This window comes from Cervus canadensis, chromosome 11, assembly GCF_019320065.1.
Source record: "Cervus canadensis isolate Bull #8, Minnesota chromosome 11, ASM1932006v1, whole genome shotgun sequence".
In the NCBI taxonomy this organism is placed as follows: domain Eukaryota; kingdom Metazoa; phylum Chordata; class Mammalia; order Artiodactyla; family Cervidae; genus Cervus; species Cervus canadensis.
Genome location: NC_057396.1, coordinates 56,211,974 through 56,226,090, shown reverse-complemented (window position 1 = coordinate 56,226,090; position 14,117 = coordinate 56,211,974).

The window sequence follows — 14,117 nt, the reverse complement described above, 5'->3', positions numbered from 1 at the left end:
TACACAGAGATTTCTTTCATAAGAGGTGTCTTCAGTAAAATAGCTACCACTTCAGTACAAAATAAAATAATCTCACTACACAATAATAAACAATTTTTGGTCAAATTACAGAAAAAAAAAAAAGTATGGACTTCCTTGGTGGTCCAATGGTTAAAACTTCTTCCAATGCAGAGGGTATAGGTTTGACCCCTGATGGGGGAACTAAGATCCCACCTGCCTTGTGGCCAAAAAACAAAACATGAAACAGAAGCAGTATTGTAACAAATTCAATAAAGTCTTTAAAAATAAAAACAAATTTAAAAAATTTTAAGAAACATTCTAACTCAAAAATGAAAGAGTTGTCACTCAGAGGAAAAATGAGATGGTTCTGTAATAGCAGTGAAACCTGATGATCTAAAATATTCTGACAGATTTTTGAGCAGTTTGCTTCTCTCTTCATATCTATTTTATCTTTATTAGGGAAGTTGATGAAGCCTTTGATGTTCCAAAGACATAATATGGGATGAATTAAACATCATTTCCACAGTCATGTGTGCGGATTTGGACTAACGATATTTTTTTAACTCAGCCAACCAGTGTCCAAAGCAGTTTTCCTTATTATTAACATCTTCTCCCACCAATTTCTTTCCCAGCCTGATACCTCATTCTGATTAATGGACTAGTAGCAGGGACTACTTTTTTTAAATGATGTTTTGCTTAAAGCATCTGTTTATGTTTCAGCAAAACAAATAAAGTCAGGCGTATTAAGGAATATGGTGTTTTAGAAACAAAGAAAACAACCAAGATTAGAGAAAAGTTAACTGTTCCCTCGGGAGAAACCCTGGTGGTTAAACTGTTTCATCAGCAACAATACAGAAATTGTTTTAATGGTGTTTTCAGCATCTTATCCTGGAAAAAAAATAAATAATACCCAGGCTCACAAAACACAAAGGTTGAAATCAAGGCTATCTATCTGGAAGACTGACATTTATTGAGAGCAACATTTCATAAAGTCTGTTAAGGCCAGTAGAGTGAGCATATAGACACTAATGATGTACCTTTATCCTTTGAAATATTTTTCATGCTAAACTGGTTACTATCACTGAGAACAATTAACATGATTCAAGAACTGGAGAGGGGTTTACTTTTTAGGGCTGGGTTCTTCCGGCAAAAACCACACGGCAAAGCTTATTTAATAAAAATTGAAGAGAAATCGCACAGGGAACAAAACCAAAGTCTTCTATCTATATAGAAACAGAAGGGCACCTATGGAGTTTATCTTCACATTCTCTTCCCAGTTAAAAATACAACATTCCTTTCTTTATGTTTTTATGTCCCAGGCTCAGTTTAAACAATTTACCTCTCCTAAATATTCTTTTGAAGGTTAGGGAGAGGCCTTTCCCTCATGTAGTGAAAACTGCAGCAGCTTTTCCCTGTCCTCTAAACACCGTCGTCATTAAATGCACACAGCTGTCCATAGACTATCCGGGAGAAACTTCCAGTTTTGTCACAGCAACAAACTCCATCATGAGCATGGGAGGGTATAAGCAGGCAGGGCAAGATCCGCCTCAGGCAGAATATCCACGTTGAAGGCTTTCCATTTTTCGCTCCCTTGGTCCCAAATACAGCACCGTCTCCTTTCATGAAAGGCTTTGGTTTGCCTTGGTAAAGGCTGTTTCTTACAGCCCGTGTTGGGGGCAGAAGTTCTTTAGTAAAACTTGTCATTATTTATGTACCAGAAAGGAAAACCTTGTCTACTAAATTAATTAGAATGCGACCTGAAAAGGAATATTTTTGATCAGTGAAAACAGAAGTCTTCGGGGAAAGGGGGGAAAAAAAGGCAGGAAGGTTCAAAATACAGAACTGCATTGTTTGCAGAAAGCCTGCTGCTTCCTTTATGCCTAGCTGAACCATGCCAGGAGCCCTCTTGAATTTCTACAAGAATACAGTTTCAGATCATCTGCATTCAGGGCCAGAGTCATGGCCCTGGAACCGATAATTGCCTCTGACAGGATTTAATTACCTTCTCTAGGACCTTTTCTCTGTTTGATTGGAGACCACCCCCTGCCTCCGATCAAATCAGACAGTAATAACACGCTGAAGCGCAGCAGCCAATCACGAGTCAAGTCTGAACAGTGACCTTGCTGAGTCGAAGCTGATTGGTGGTGTCAGCCTTGTCAACGGTGTCAGGGAACCGTCAGACGAGAAGGAGCGAGGGGGGAGCGGAGGAGCGCGAGGGGAGATAAGAGAACAACATTAATGCTAATGGAGGCTGTCAGCATTCAGGGCTCCAGGCCGCCTCACAAGCGGCCTTGCACAAAAACAAAAATATGAGAGAAGTCATACAAGTCTGAAATATTCAGAAGGGGAACATTTGCGCGTCTCCAGTTTGGGGAATCTATTCAAGGTGCAATCCACAGGCAATTCAGATCCAGACACATGTGCATGATGTGAGAGAGTAATTTTCATGAGAAGAGAAAGGCCCATAAAACTTAGATAAATTGGGGCTTGGCGGGAGGGGGAGGGAGGATAAACTACTGCTCCATGACTTTGTGTTGTCTGTCTTTTTTTTTTTTTTTTTTTTTTAAACTAGAGCCCTGAGAATGCTGGTACTTAAAGATGCACCACAAAACTCTGCTTTTAATATTAACTTGACTTAGCAGTCACTGTATTATTTATGACCACTTTAGTGTGGGATTTAAGCCCACCTATAATGTTAACAAAGAATAATACATTCATTAAATGGCCAGTCTTTATGTACGTAGAGTTTTAAGATAATTTATAGTAATGGCATAATTCTGGTCATCTGCAAAAAATAGTTTAACTAAGCTATAAAATTTGGTTAACCTCTACTCTATCAAAAAAAAAAAAAAGAGTTCTTTTCTACAGAAAAACAACACTAAGACATCAGTGAGTTATGCAGAAAGTCTGTTACAAAATAGTAATAAATCAAGATTTGGAAGAGAAGTAGAATGCATTATTAAGACTGTACTAATTTGGAGTTTAATTTATTCATTACATTTGTCTATAAATAACCTTCCCCATAGCATTTGTTTTGTTTCTGACTCACTCACCTCTTTACAAATGTAGCAACTAATATGAAAAAAATACATTTACAGAGGTGTGTAGAAGTTGAATGTTTATAGTGATAAACAGTATTTTTCTTAAGACTTTCAGTCATTTACAAAAATTGGTGTAATTTAACTTCTCTGGCAAAGAAAGGGACACTTTGTTACATGATTCCTGGACTTTACCAAAAGGAATACTGTTTTTAAAAACAATACCAGCTGATTCAAGATAAGACAAGCTTCTGCCACATGTATACAAATAAACATTTCTTCAAGTGACTTCCAGCTCCACCAAGGAATTTTACCTAAACAGAATTGCACAAGTGGATTCATTGTTTTTGACTCCTGTTCAACTCTTTACATACCTCTCCCTACAAAAGATGATTTTTAAATAAAGAATGGAATCTTTTCCTATATCTCTACAATTCTTTTCCTTTAATAGTCATGGAATTTAAAAACAGTTAACATATAAATAAATCATATTTTTCTATACCAGATCAAAATTTATAATGGATATGTTAGGATGATCATAGTTATAGCAACTTTTAAAAAAGCTATCTGCAACAACCTACAGGGATGCAGAGTTACTTCGAATAGATTGCATCTTTTCAGAGACTCATGGTTAAAGTAACTCATTTAAGGGGAAAATGTATCTTACACAGAAAATCAGAGGCTTACAGCCTTGTTCCCAGCTTTGCTATTGACAAGCTGTCCAATTTGAGCCAAGTCACTTTGTCCTCATGCCTTTTGGTTTCCTCAACTATAAAAGGCAGTTAACAGGAGGTTACTTAAAGAATTAAAAGTATGTAAAGTACGCCTGTAATTAGAATGTAGACAGGATAACAGTCTTTTCGCTTCCTGGAAACACTATTCAAGGTTGGTTTCTCTGCCTCTACTCCCTCCAGCTCCATTCTGTCACATGCATTCACCCCCACCCAACACAACATATGCTGATAAATATTTTAATAAATATGGGGAGATATGTAATATTTCATCAGTAACAGTATCAGGACCAGAACCCAAATTTGCTAACTCTTATCCCTAGGTTCTTTCTGACTCCACTTTTTTCCCACTTGGAACTAATACATTTTTTTGGTACTCAGATAAGTGCTGATCTTTTACTGTGCTGCGTTTACGTATAGTCCCTTAGTAAACTCCATATGCATCGTGTATTTTCTTGGATAAGGGAGCAGATGCTTAACAAATGCTTTTAAAAGAGACTGTGCAAAAGTAAACAGGTCTAGTCATGTGATCATTATCAACTTGAATTTTTGGCCACTTAGGATTTTATCCCTATCTAGCATGTATGGAACTTTGAAAATAAGGACAAACTTTATTTAGCTATTTTTCAAGTATTAAAGAGAGTATAACAAATGAAAGTGTGTATATTCCAGACCTAACAAGGAAACATAAGGTTTATTATGTCTCAAAGTGAATAGTCAGTAACATTTTATTTCAGTGGAAGATACTATGCTTTTCAAAGACAATCTACCTCCCCTAATTGTGAAGGGAAGGGCAAATTTTCATTCTGTCCTCCTACTATCACATCTTCAGCCAGTTCAGATCAGAGCAACAGCAACAGAAAGAAAGGAAAGGAAAGAAGCCAATAGCATGCCTTATTCATTTCTTTAGCAACGCTATTCTCACCCTGGAAAGGTGAATAATTAATACCCATCTGACTCCACCTAATTAAATCCACATTTGCTTTTTCTGTTCATTTGAAAATGCTTTCCTTTAGAGAAAATAGCTTTTGCTTATCTTCACAGTTTATATTTCTTCACAGTTTAAATGGACACTTTGGAATTAAAGAGATTCTATCTTGGTTTTCAAAAGCCTTTCCCCTTTTTTGTTTTAATCATTAGGAATCAATGACAAAGCTTACTATTTTTTAAAAATGGGAGACAGAATATTAACCAATTGCTAGATTTAGATTTTTATAAAACAGATAGTCAAGCCAGCTGTAATTCTAGATTATGTCCTTTTTATTTTCCTAAAGAGATGGAAAAAAGTCTTTTGCTCCTTTAAAAACTGAACACACAACAAATAGAAATTAAAGAGAAACCATATACCAAATCCTGAATTAAATCTCAGTTGCTGTTTCAGAATGATCTTTGCATAATCTGAATTACACAAAAGAGTGACTCTAATTGCAAATTCAATCACTCCTTGACTGAGGCTCAGAAATCAATTCTCAGTAAAATATGACACTCAATCATTCAAAGCAATAGAATAGTCAATATTTCACCATCAACAGTCTAGTTAGGACCTATTTCAATACAATACAAATTCAATTTTTTACTGTGCCTAGCAAACCTCTTCTCTTCCTCATAACCTTGTCTAACACTCCGAATAATCAAAATCATGATGGAAAGTTAAATAAAATCCTGAGATTTCCAAGACTGGTCAAGAGAATTTCACTCAAAGAATTCTGATCCAGACTTCTGATCTTTTCCTTAATTAGTACTGATTGTCAACTTTACTTGCGTCCTCCTCGCTTGGCAATTTAAATTTAGACAGGGATCATCCCACTGAGGCGGACAGCTCTGTGGATTGAGGGGCAAGGGACAAGGAGGGTGAAGAAGATTCAGGTTCAGGTAGCTGGTCTAGAATCAAATCTGAGACTGTAGGGTCCTGGAATTTACTGAATTTCAGCATATGAATGGAAATTGTAGTACAGTTTCCAATAGACCTCAGCTTGGCATCATTTTCTCTAACTCTGAAAGACAAAGATGAAAGAAAGAACTCAGATATAGAATTAGAAACCAAATCTAGATAGAAAATAGGTAAACAGAGAGTTTTCAGTCAGTCAGTGTTTCCAAGGCTAACATTCCCTGGTTTTGACTGATTGTTACCTCTTACTTGGTGACCTTATCAATTCATCTGATGCCCAAAATTCTATTTCTCTGTCTCAACCCTGGACTCCCAGATACTAACGCAGGATTTTCATTTTGCAGCTTGAAGTTTTACTAAATAAAATACTCAAGGCCTAAATTGTTTTGTCACACTATTGTTGTCACTATTATAACAACATTGGGGTTTGTCTGTATGTTTGGGAAGAGGGTGTTTCTAAAAAGGATACATCTGATTAAGCGCACTGTTTATTTACTTTAGAATCCACATTTTAAAAAACCCGCACACAAAAGGCTTAGAAATGCATCCAAAATGAGAAACTCCAGTCAACTGATTACTCAGCTGGCAAAATGGAAATTTCAAGTTGCATAGACAGCTAATTGTGGCCTGCCTCTGGAATGACAGGTCTATAATTTTTAGTTTTGTGTGCATTGAAAGCCAGTCACCTTGACACTCAGTGCTCCATTATCTGCCGACCACCAACCATATGATGATATTCAAGGAGTGACGGGCACTATCCATTATGGATGGTGAAACACATGGAGTTTTATTTGAATGAAGCTGTCCTGAGAAAAAAAGAAATCCAGGTGTCTACTCCTCCCCATAAGCAACAATGACACTGAAACACCTTTAATTCCAGAGGAGCAATGTCTTTGTTCTTGTATAATAACATCCATCAGTTTTTCTTGGTATTCATTACCAACTTCCCAAAAGTGCTTTAATGTGTCACGATCCTACCCTTTTAAAAACAAATTTTGCGTTTTAATGTCAAGAGCTCTCCCCATTAAATTATATTATCTTAGAAGAACTTGAAACCTAGTTAAAGCCTGCATCCCAGAGAAAGTGTAAAATGTTTGTTCTTTGCACTTTTCTTCCCTCCAACTTATCATTTCAGTTGTTCCAAGGCTTTCACAGGTAGAGGAAATATTGTTGAACTAGGCGCCAGAAGATGAAATTGTAATCCTAGTTATGACAAAATTTTGGCTGTTGACCTTGCAGAAATCTATCACCTCTTTGAGCCTCAAATTAGTAATCTTTAAAATAAAGAGGTTGAACCAAATGTTATCTACAGTTTCTTCTATCTGTGCAAGTCTCTGTTTCTATATTAATATTAAGGCCTATATTATTAAAGTCTGAGCCATATAATATTGAAAAAATATAACACTCCTAGCTACAAAGAGCAGTGAACTTCATTTGTCAAACAGAGCCATGAAGGTGTATTCAGCTGCAAATAACAGTACCTACTAACTGTGGCATCAACAGAAAAGTCAGCTAATTGTCTTCCCTAAAGGAAATTTGGAGGCATATTGTTCAAGGTTCTGTGCAGTGGCTCAACATTGCTATTAAGAACCTACGCTCTCTCTGTCCTTGGTGTGGGGTTTTCATCCTTTGATGTCATTTTGTTGTTGTTGTTTAGTCGCTCTGTTGTGTCCAACTCTTTTGCGATCCCATGGACTGTAGCCCTCAAGACTCTTCTGTCCATGAAATTTCCCAGAAAAGAATACTGGAGTGGATTGCCATTTCCTTCTCCAGGGGATCTTTTTGACCCAGGACTCGAACTCACATCTCCTGTATTGCAGGTGGAGTTTTATCACTGAGCCACCTGGAAAAAAAGCCCTTGATGTCAGTTATAACATGGCTGCAGCATCTCTAAGCATGCAAGCTTCAACAAAGATGAACCAGAAGACATTATATAAGTGATCAAAGCCAAGAGAAAGAAAATTGCTGTATGATCTCACTGATAAATAGAATCTTAAAAAGTCACACTTGCTTCCAATACAGGGGGTGCAGTTTCAATCCCTGGTTGGGAACTAAGATCCCACATGCAGAGGAGTGCAGCCAAAACTTTTTTAAAAAATTAAAATAAATAAGTAAATAAATAAATCACACTCAAAGAACCATAGGGTAGAAAGATGGTTGCCAATGACTGGAGGGTAAGGGAAATGGAGAGCCTCTTGGTCAAAGGGCACAAATGTTCTGTTATATGTTGATTAAGTTCTGGTTATTACAGTGAATAATACTGTAGTCATACTTGAAATAGGCTAAGAGAGTAGATCTTAAGTGTTCTCAACACACACACACACACTCATCAAAAAGTATTAACTTGATTGTGATAATCATTTCACAATATACATGTTTATTAAATCATCATGTCATAGACCTTAAAAATATCACATTGTACAGTCTACACACATACAATTTTTATTTGCTAACCATACCTCAATAAGGCTAGAATAAATTTAGTTTAAAAAATTTAGTTAAAAACCATGGGTACAAAAAAAATGTCTCCCACAAATTCTTAGCAAGGAAGGGAGAAACTGAAGAGAGGGCTCATCAATAATCAGAAAGCCAAAACCTACCCAAAGGCCTGGTCTGTGGACTAATACATACCATATCCTCCTCTTAGCCCTTAGAACCAGTGGGTGTTACTTTATACGACAAAAGAATTTTGTAGATATGATTAAGAATCTTGAGTGGGAGATGATTCTGGATTAACTAGGTGATCTCTGTGTGTAATCAGAGGGTCCTTATGAGAGGGAGGAAGAAAGTTTGACACAGAAGAGAAATAGGTCATAGAATGACCGACAGGAAGTTGGAGTGATATGAAGAAGGAGTCACAAGCCAAGAATGCCAATGGCCCCCAGAAGCTAGAAAAGGCAAGGAAACAGATTGTCTCCTAGAGTTGCCAGAAAGAACAGCCCTGCTAACATCTCAACTTTAGCCCAGTGAGACTGACTTTGGATTTTGGCATTCAGAACTTTAAGAGGATATGTTTGTGGGCTAAGGCACTGAATTTGTAGTAGTTTCTAACAGAAGCAACAGGAAATTCATGCAAGCCCTGAGCATCTGATTGGGCAGATATAGGCCATTCCTTGACACAAGAGAAGCTAGGAGAATAAGTAGCCAGCAAACAGGAAGAAAACAGACATGATCGTCTTAGACGTGCTTTGATTCACTTCCTGGGCTTGGGTATGTTGCGAGCCACAAACAAACTGGAGTTCTGTTATCATGTCAGTAGGGTGTCATATCAAGGTTCAAAACAATATATGAATTTTGAGATTATTTTTCCACTTTGAGATTATTCAGATATTCAGTCATAATATTTAATACGTGCCTAGCCTCTCAGCTTAAAACTTCAGTGACTTGCAAAGTTCTCCTTTGTCTCACCCCTGCTTATCTTCCCATCCTATCTCCCATCATTCTCTAGGGATCTAGTCTTACTGGTTTTTCAGCTTTTGTTACAAATTAGGCTTTCTTCCTCAAAGTCACCCCAGCAGGCAGTTTGCTTTCCATGAAAATCTCCCTAATTCAACTCAACTCCTGTATTTTTACTTAGCTAAGTTCCACTGACTTTTCAACTCTCAATTTACACAGTAATTCTTCAACATCATCTCCCCATCATCTGTCACTAAGTTAGCCTTACTAACTACTAGCAGTAGTGAGCATCTTGAAGTGAAAGTATTAGTCTTACAGTTGTGTCCGATTCTGTGACTCCACTGACTGTAGCCTGCCAGGCTCCCCTGTCATGCAATTCTCCAGGCAAGAATACTGGAGTGGGTAGTCATTCCCTTCTCCAGGGGATTATCCCGACCCAGGGATCAAGCTCCAATCTCCTGCATTGCAGGTAGGTTCTTTACCATCTGAGCCACCAGGGAGGTCTTATGATTACATAAAAGATGCTCGCTTAACTTCTTTTATGTAATCACAAGACTGACAACTACTTCTTTGATGTTGTATCTTCCATTAATCCAGGGTAAACCCTGGTTCTAACAATAAAGGACCATCCTTGAGTCTAGGACAAGAAATTAGGTCAACTCTATTGGCTTGCAAGGGAGCAAAACATAAGGCAACATAATTTTTCCTACCTGTCTCACTGCTATAATCTGAATATTTGTATTCCCCTAGATTTCATAAGGGAGAAGGAAATGGCAACCCACTCCAGTATTCTTGCTTGGAGAATCCTGTGGACAGAGGAGGCTGGTGGGCTGCCGTCTATGGGGTCGCACAGAGTTGGACACGACTAAAGTGACTTAGCAGCAGCAGCAGCAGATTTCACAAGTTGGAACCCTAACATCTGATGTGACAGTATTAGGAGGTAGGGCCTTAGAAAGACACTTAGGTCCTGAGGATGGGGCCCTCCTGAGTGGGATCAGTACCTTTGTTAAAGGCCCTAGAAGGCATGCTAGCTGCTGTGAAGTAATAGTAAATACATCAATTGGTCTCTGCCCTTGGTTCATGGCACGGAGCCCTTAAAACCCTGTAATTTCCTAAATGATAAGAGTATTAGAAGCATGTAGAAGAGTATCTTCTCTTCTAATATTTGGTCTTTCCCAGGAAGGGGAATCACGGGAATCTCTGATTTGTAACCAAGTCAGACAGAAGTTGTGGGTGACTTGGGGACCTACCACTTGCCATTGACATCTTAAGTGGGGAGCAGAGGGAGTAGGCTGTCTCATGGGACTGAGCCCTTCACCTATGGAGTCTGTGCTAACTCCAGCTAATGTCAGAGTTGAATTGAATTGCAGGACACTCAGCAGGTGTCACAAACAACTGTTTGGTGTGGGGAAAAAGAATCTATATGAGTGGTCTCAGAGGTGTTGTGAGTATGGTGGTAGCATGAGAGTTAAGGAGAAACACAGGATGAGTTTTTCTTTTCCATTCCCCTTCCAACATGTGAGGACACATCACTCATTATGAACCAGGGAGAGGGCCCTGACCAGAGCAAAACCATGCTGGTGCCTTGATCTGTGGCTTCTAGACTCCAGAACTGTGAAAAATAAATTTCTGTTGTTTATAAGCCACACAGTCTTTAGAATTCCATGATAGCATCCCAGGCCGACTAAGACACTTACATGAAAGCACTGATGTTTCCGTGGTGGGTTGAACAGTCTCTTAGTTTCAAAGATTTTCTTTGACATATTCTTCATCATAGTCCCCAGCAGCATGTCAATTGTCAAAAAGGAGCCACTTTGAAAGAATATGCTAAGTGAGGTGTTGAAAAATACTCTCTCAGGACTTCCCTGGTAGCCCAGTGGTGAAGACACCATGTTTCCACTGCAGGGGACTCAGGTTCAATCCCTGGTCAGGGAACTAAGATCCCACATGCCATCTGATGTGGCCAAAAAGTAGAAAAAGTAAAAAGATAAGAAAGGAAAAAAAAGAAAAGTGCTCCCTCCACTCACACAGTCAAAGCTCTGTTTGCTTTATTGATAGCTCCATGCACAGACCTAGGCTCAAAGTGTTCTTTGAAGAAATAATACTTACTGAGTGAAGGCATCAAGCTAAGTGCTGGAGCTATGGAAGTGAACAAGACAGGGGCCTGGTCAACATGGTGGTCAAACACATAAACTGCACAAGCTTGTGCTTCTTAAAATTTGGTGCACTAACCACTTGCATCAGAAACTCTTGCAGCACTTATTTTAAAAGAATATTCTTGGACCCCACCTTAGACCAGTTATTCAGATTTTCTTTGGGTATAAATGATTTGAGACCAATCAAAGTTGAACAATCCTTGCCATAAACTGAAAACAAACATAAGCAGTCCTATTTTTTCTAACTCAAGGAATTTTTTGTTCTCATTTGCTTGCCTCACAGAGACACTCACCTGTTTTTCCTCATAGATTTAGCACAATGCTTTGCAAACATTAGCTAGCGCATCAGCTAAGCAATTCCAGAATCTTCATCTATTCCTCTATGCAACCATAGAACTAACACACAATTTATGCCACAGAATAGCTTGCTCTTGGGGAATTGTGTTTCATCTAATTTCTTACAATTAATGAACAAGTTCTATCAGTTTTAATGGTGTTATCTCAGGCCTACATTTTGACATAAATTATTTATCCTACTAATTTAATGGCAAACAGTCACCAAGGTGAGCTTAAGGCAGTAATTTCACACGTATATTGGTTATAGGTTAATTATTTAGGTGCCACAACTAGCTTTGTGATAATGAACTCTCCTGGGCAGACCCCATAAAATACATTCCTCAGCTTTAAAAAAAAAAGGAGGTTTAATGCTTCAAAGTCTCTCATGCTGAGGTTTATGTAACTTCTGAGTTGGACTGAAATTTTATGGAAGAGACAGGAAATGTTTGTACCAAGCAAAAGACAGAGACTGGGATGAAGGCAGAAAGAGCAAGCATATTTGCAAATCTTTATATGAAACTTCTGAAAATTAGTAGTGCCCTTAGTCAAAGAATTATGAGACTTAAAAAATTAAATGCCCACATTTTACAGCATGTCATATTTTTAAAGTCTTTTAAATTCTCATTTTTATTATATAACCTTAATATTTATAATATTTTTGAAATTAATTTTTATTGGAGTATAGTTGATTTACAATCTTGCTCTAGTTTTTGCTGTACAGTAAAGTGGATCAGTTTTATATATATAAGAATTTGATACAACAGTGGTTCTCAAGAGCTATGATGTCACACTGGAATACTCTGAATCTTCTGCAGGCATGTGCCAAAGTTTGATCACTTAAATTTTTATCTATTACAAAATAGGATATATACAATGAGATCCAAGAGGGATTGAACAGTTTACACAATGTGACATATTACAAGATAAAAGCCCTGAAGAGTAAGAGATGCAGTATTAAGTCACAGCTGTTGAGAAATTACTGAAAAGTTTAAGACATTTTTTCCTTGAGTGCATGAATCATCAGGTTAAACATCTCTCAAATAGTAACACAAGGCTGAAGTGCTACCCAATGAACACAGTGACACAGATATATATTAATGTCTTCAAATATTCTGAGCAAAAATTCTATGCTCAAAACCCAAAAGCTGAAAACTGCTTTTATACAGAGTAATAAGGGCTATGGCACAGATATGCACACTATTTAAGGACATAGAAGAGGAACTCGTATTCTGTTTGAGTTTGCAGACAGCAGGTTTGACTTGAGTAGTTGAAATCATGGAAGAACATAATGTAACCTATGTGGGTAATTAATTTCTTTTTCCAAGTAACCAGGGAAATAGTGAACAGAAAGTTAGACAGTTCCCTTGAGAAGAGAATAGACAATGGGTTGGGGAGGAAAAAGTATTTCTACTCAGATGGTCAAAGATCCATCATCCCATCATTTGACTGTCCACATCATCTCCATCTGTTTTCCCTGCATAGTAATTAGCCATATTTCCTCTTGTCTTCTGAAGCTCAGAGACATATTAGACCAGCAGGCCAACATTTCACCTCTGCAAATCTGACGGCATTTAGGCAATGTGAGAAATGCAAACTTTTCAACCGCTGATCCCACTATAAATCCAAAAACTCTCATATCTGTGTCATTTTCTTGACCCATAATCTTCAGGAAATCCTTTTAGTTCTTCTTCCCTGCTGAGTTCATTATTTTCTCCCTCGTCCCTTTGCTCCATTCAACACTTAGAATGAATCTCAAATCTATTAACTCTTTCCTGGAAAAGCCTAGCCATCCTTCATGCTTCTATACCAGTCTCTCATATTCACAGGAGTTTCTGTAAAGGTCTGATATATTCTCAGTTTTCTGAAGAGCAACAGATAAGCTCTGCAGTTTACGTGGAGCTTTAGAGCATTCTATATTATGCCTCATTTTAGTTTTTTGCTTCTTTGTTTTGTGTTTTGCTCATAGGCATATTCATGTTTTTCAGAAATTGTTTAAAGTTTTCTTAAAAAACAAACTATCATTTCAGTTCTCTGTGTTTTCTAAGACTCTCTCCCTGTGACTTACTGTAGAATGAACTATCTATGTAATTATTTCATCCCCTTAAATAACACCATTGTTTTACCTCCTATATGTTAAATATCTTATAATGGGTGGCAGGATCAAATAAGATTTCAGCATTTGTGTAACTTTAGACCTGGAATGAACATAGTCCTTTGATGAACAACTATTGGTCCCAGAGGATAAGTCCTGCCCAGTTTCTTTGTAGGATTTAAGATCTAATTTCAGCATGAATGATTGGAGAAGTGCCTCCAAAAATAAAACCTTTATTTTTTTATTCTTAATTGATTTATAGGATAACTATGTGTTCAGAATAATAGTAGTAACAATGTATTTGATTATGTATGTTCATGTATTTATATATGCTTTTATATAAGTGAAATGAATAACAGCAATGATATAAAGGGTAGGAAGGAGGAATTGGGAACATTTTGTTTTTATAAAGTACTTACACTATATGTGAAGCTATACACTATACTGTGTCATTTGAAAGTGGACTTGGATTAGCTGTAA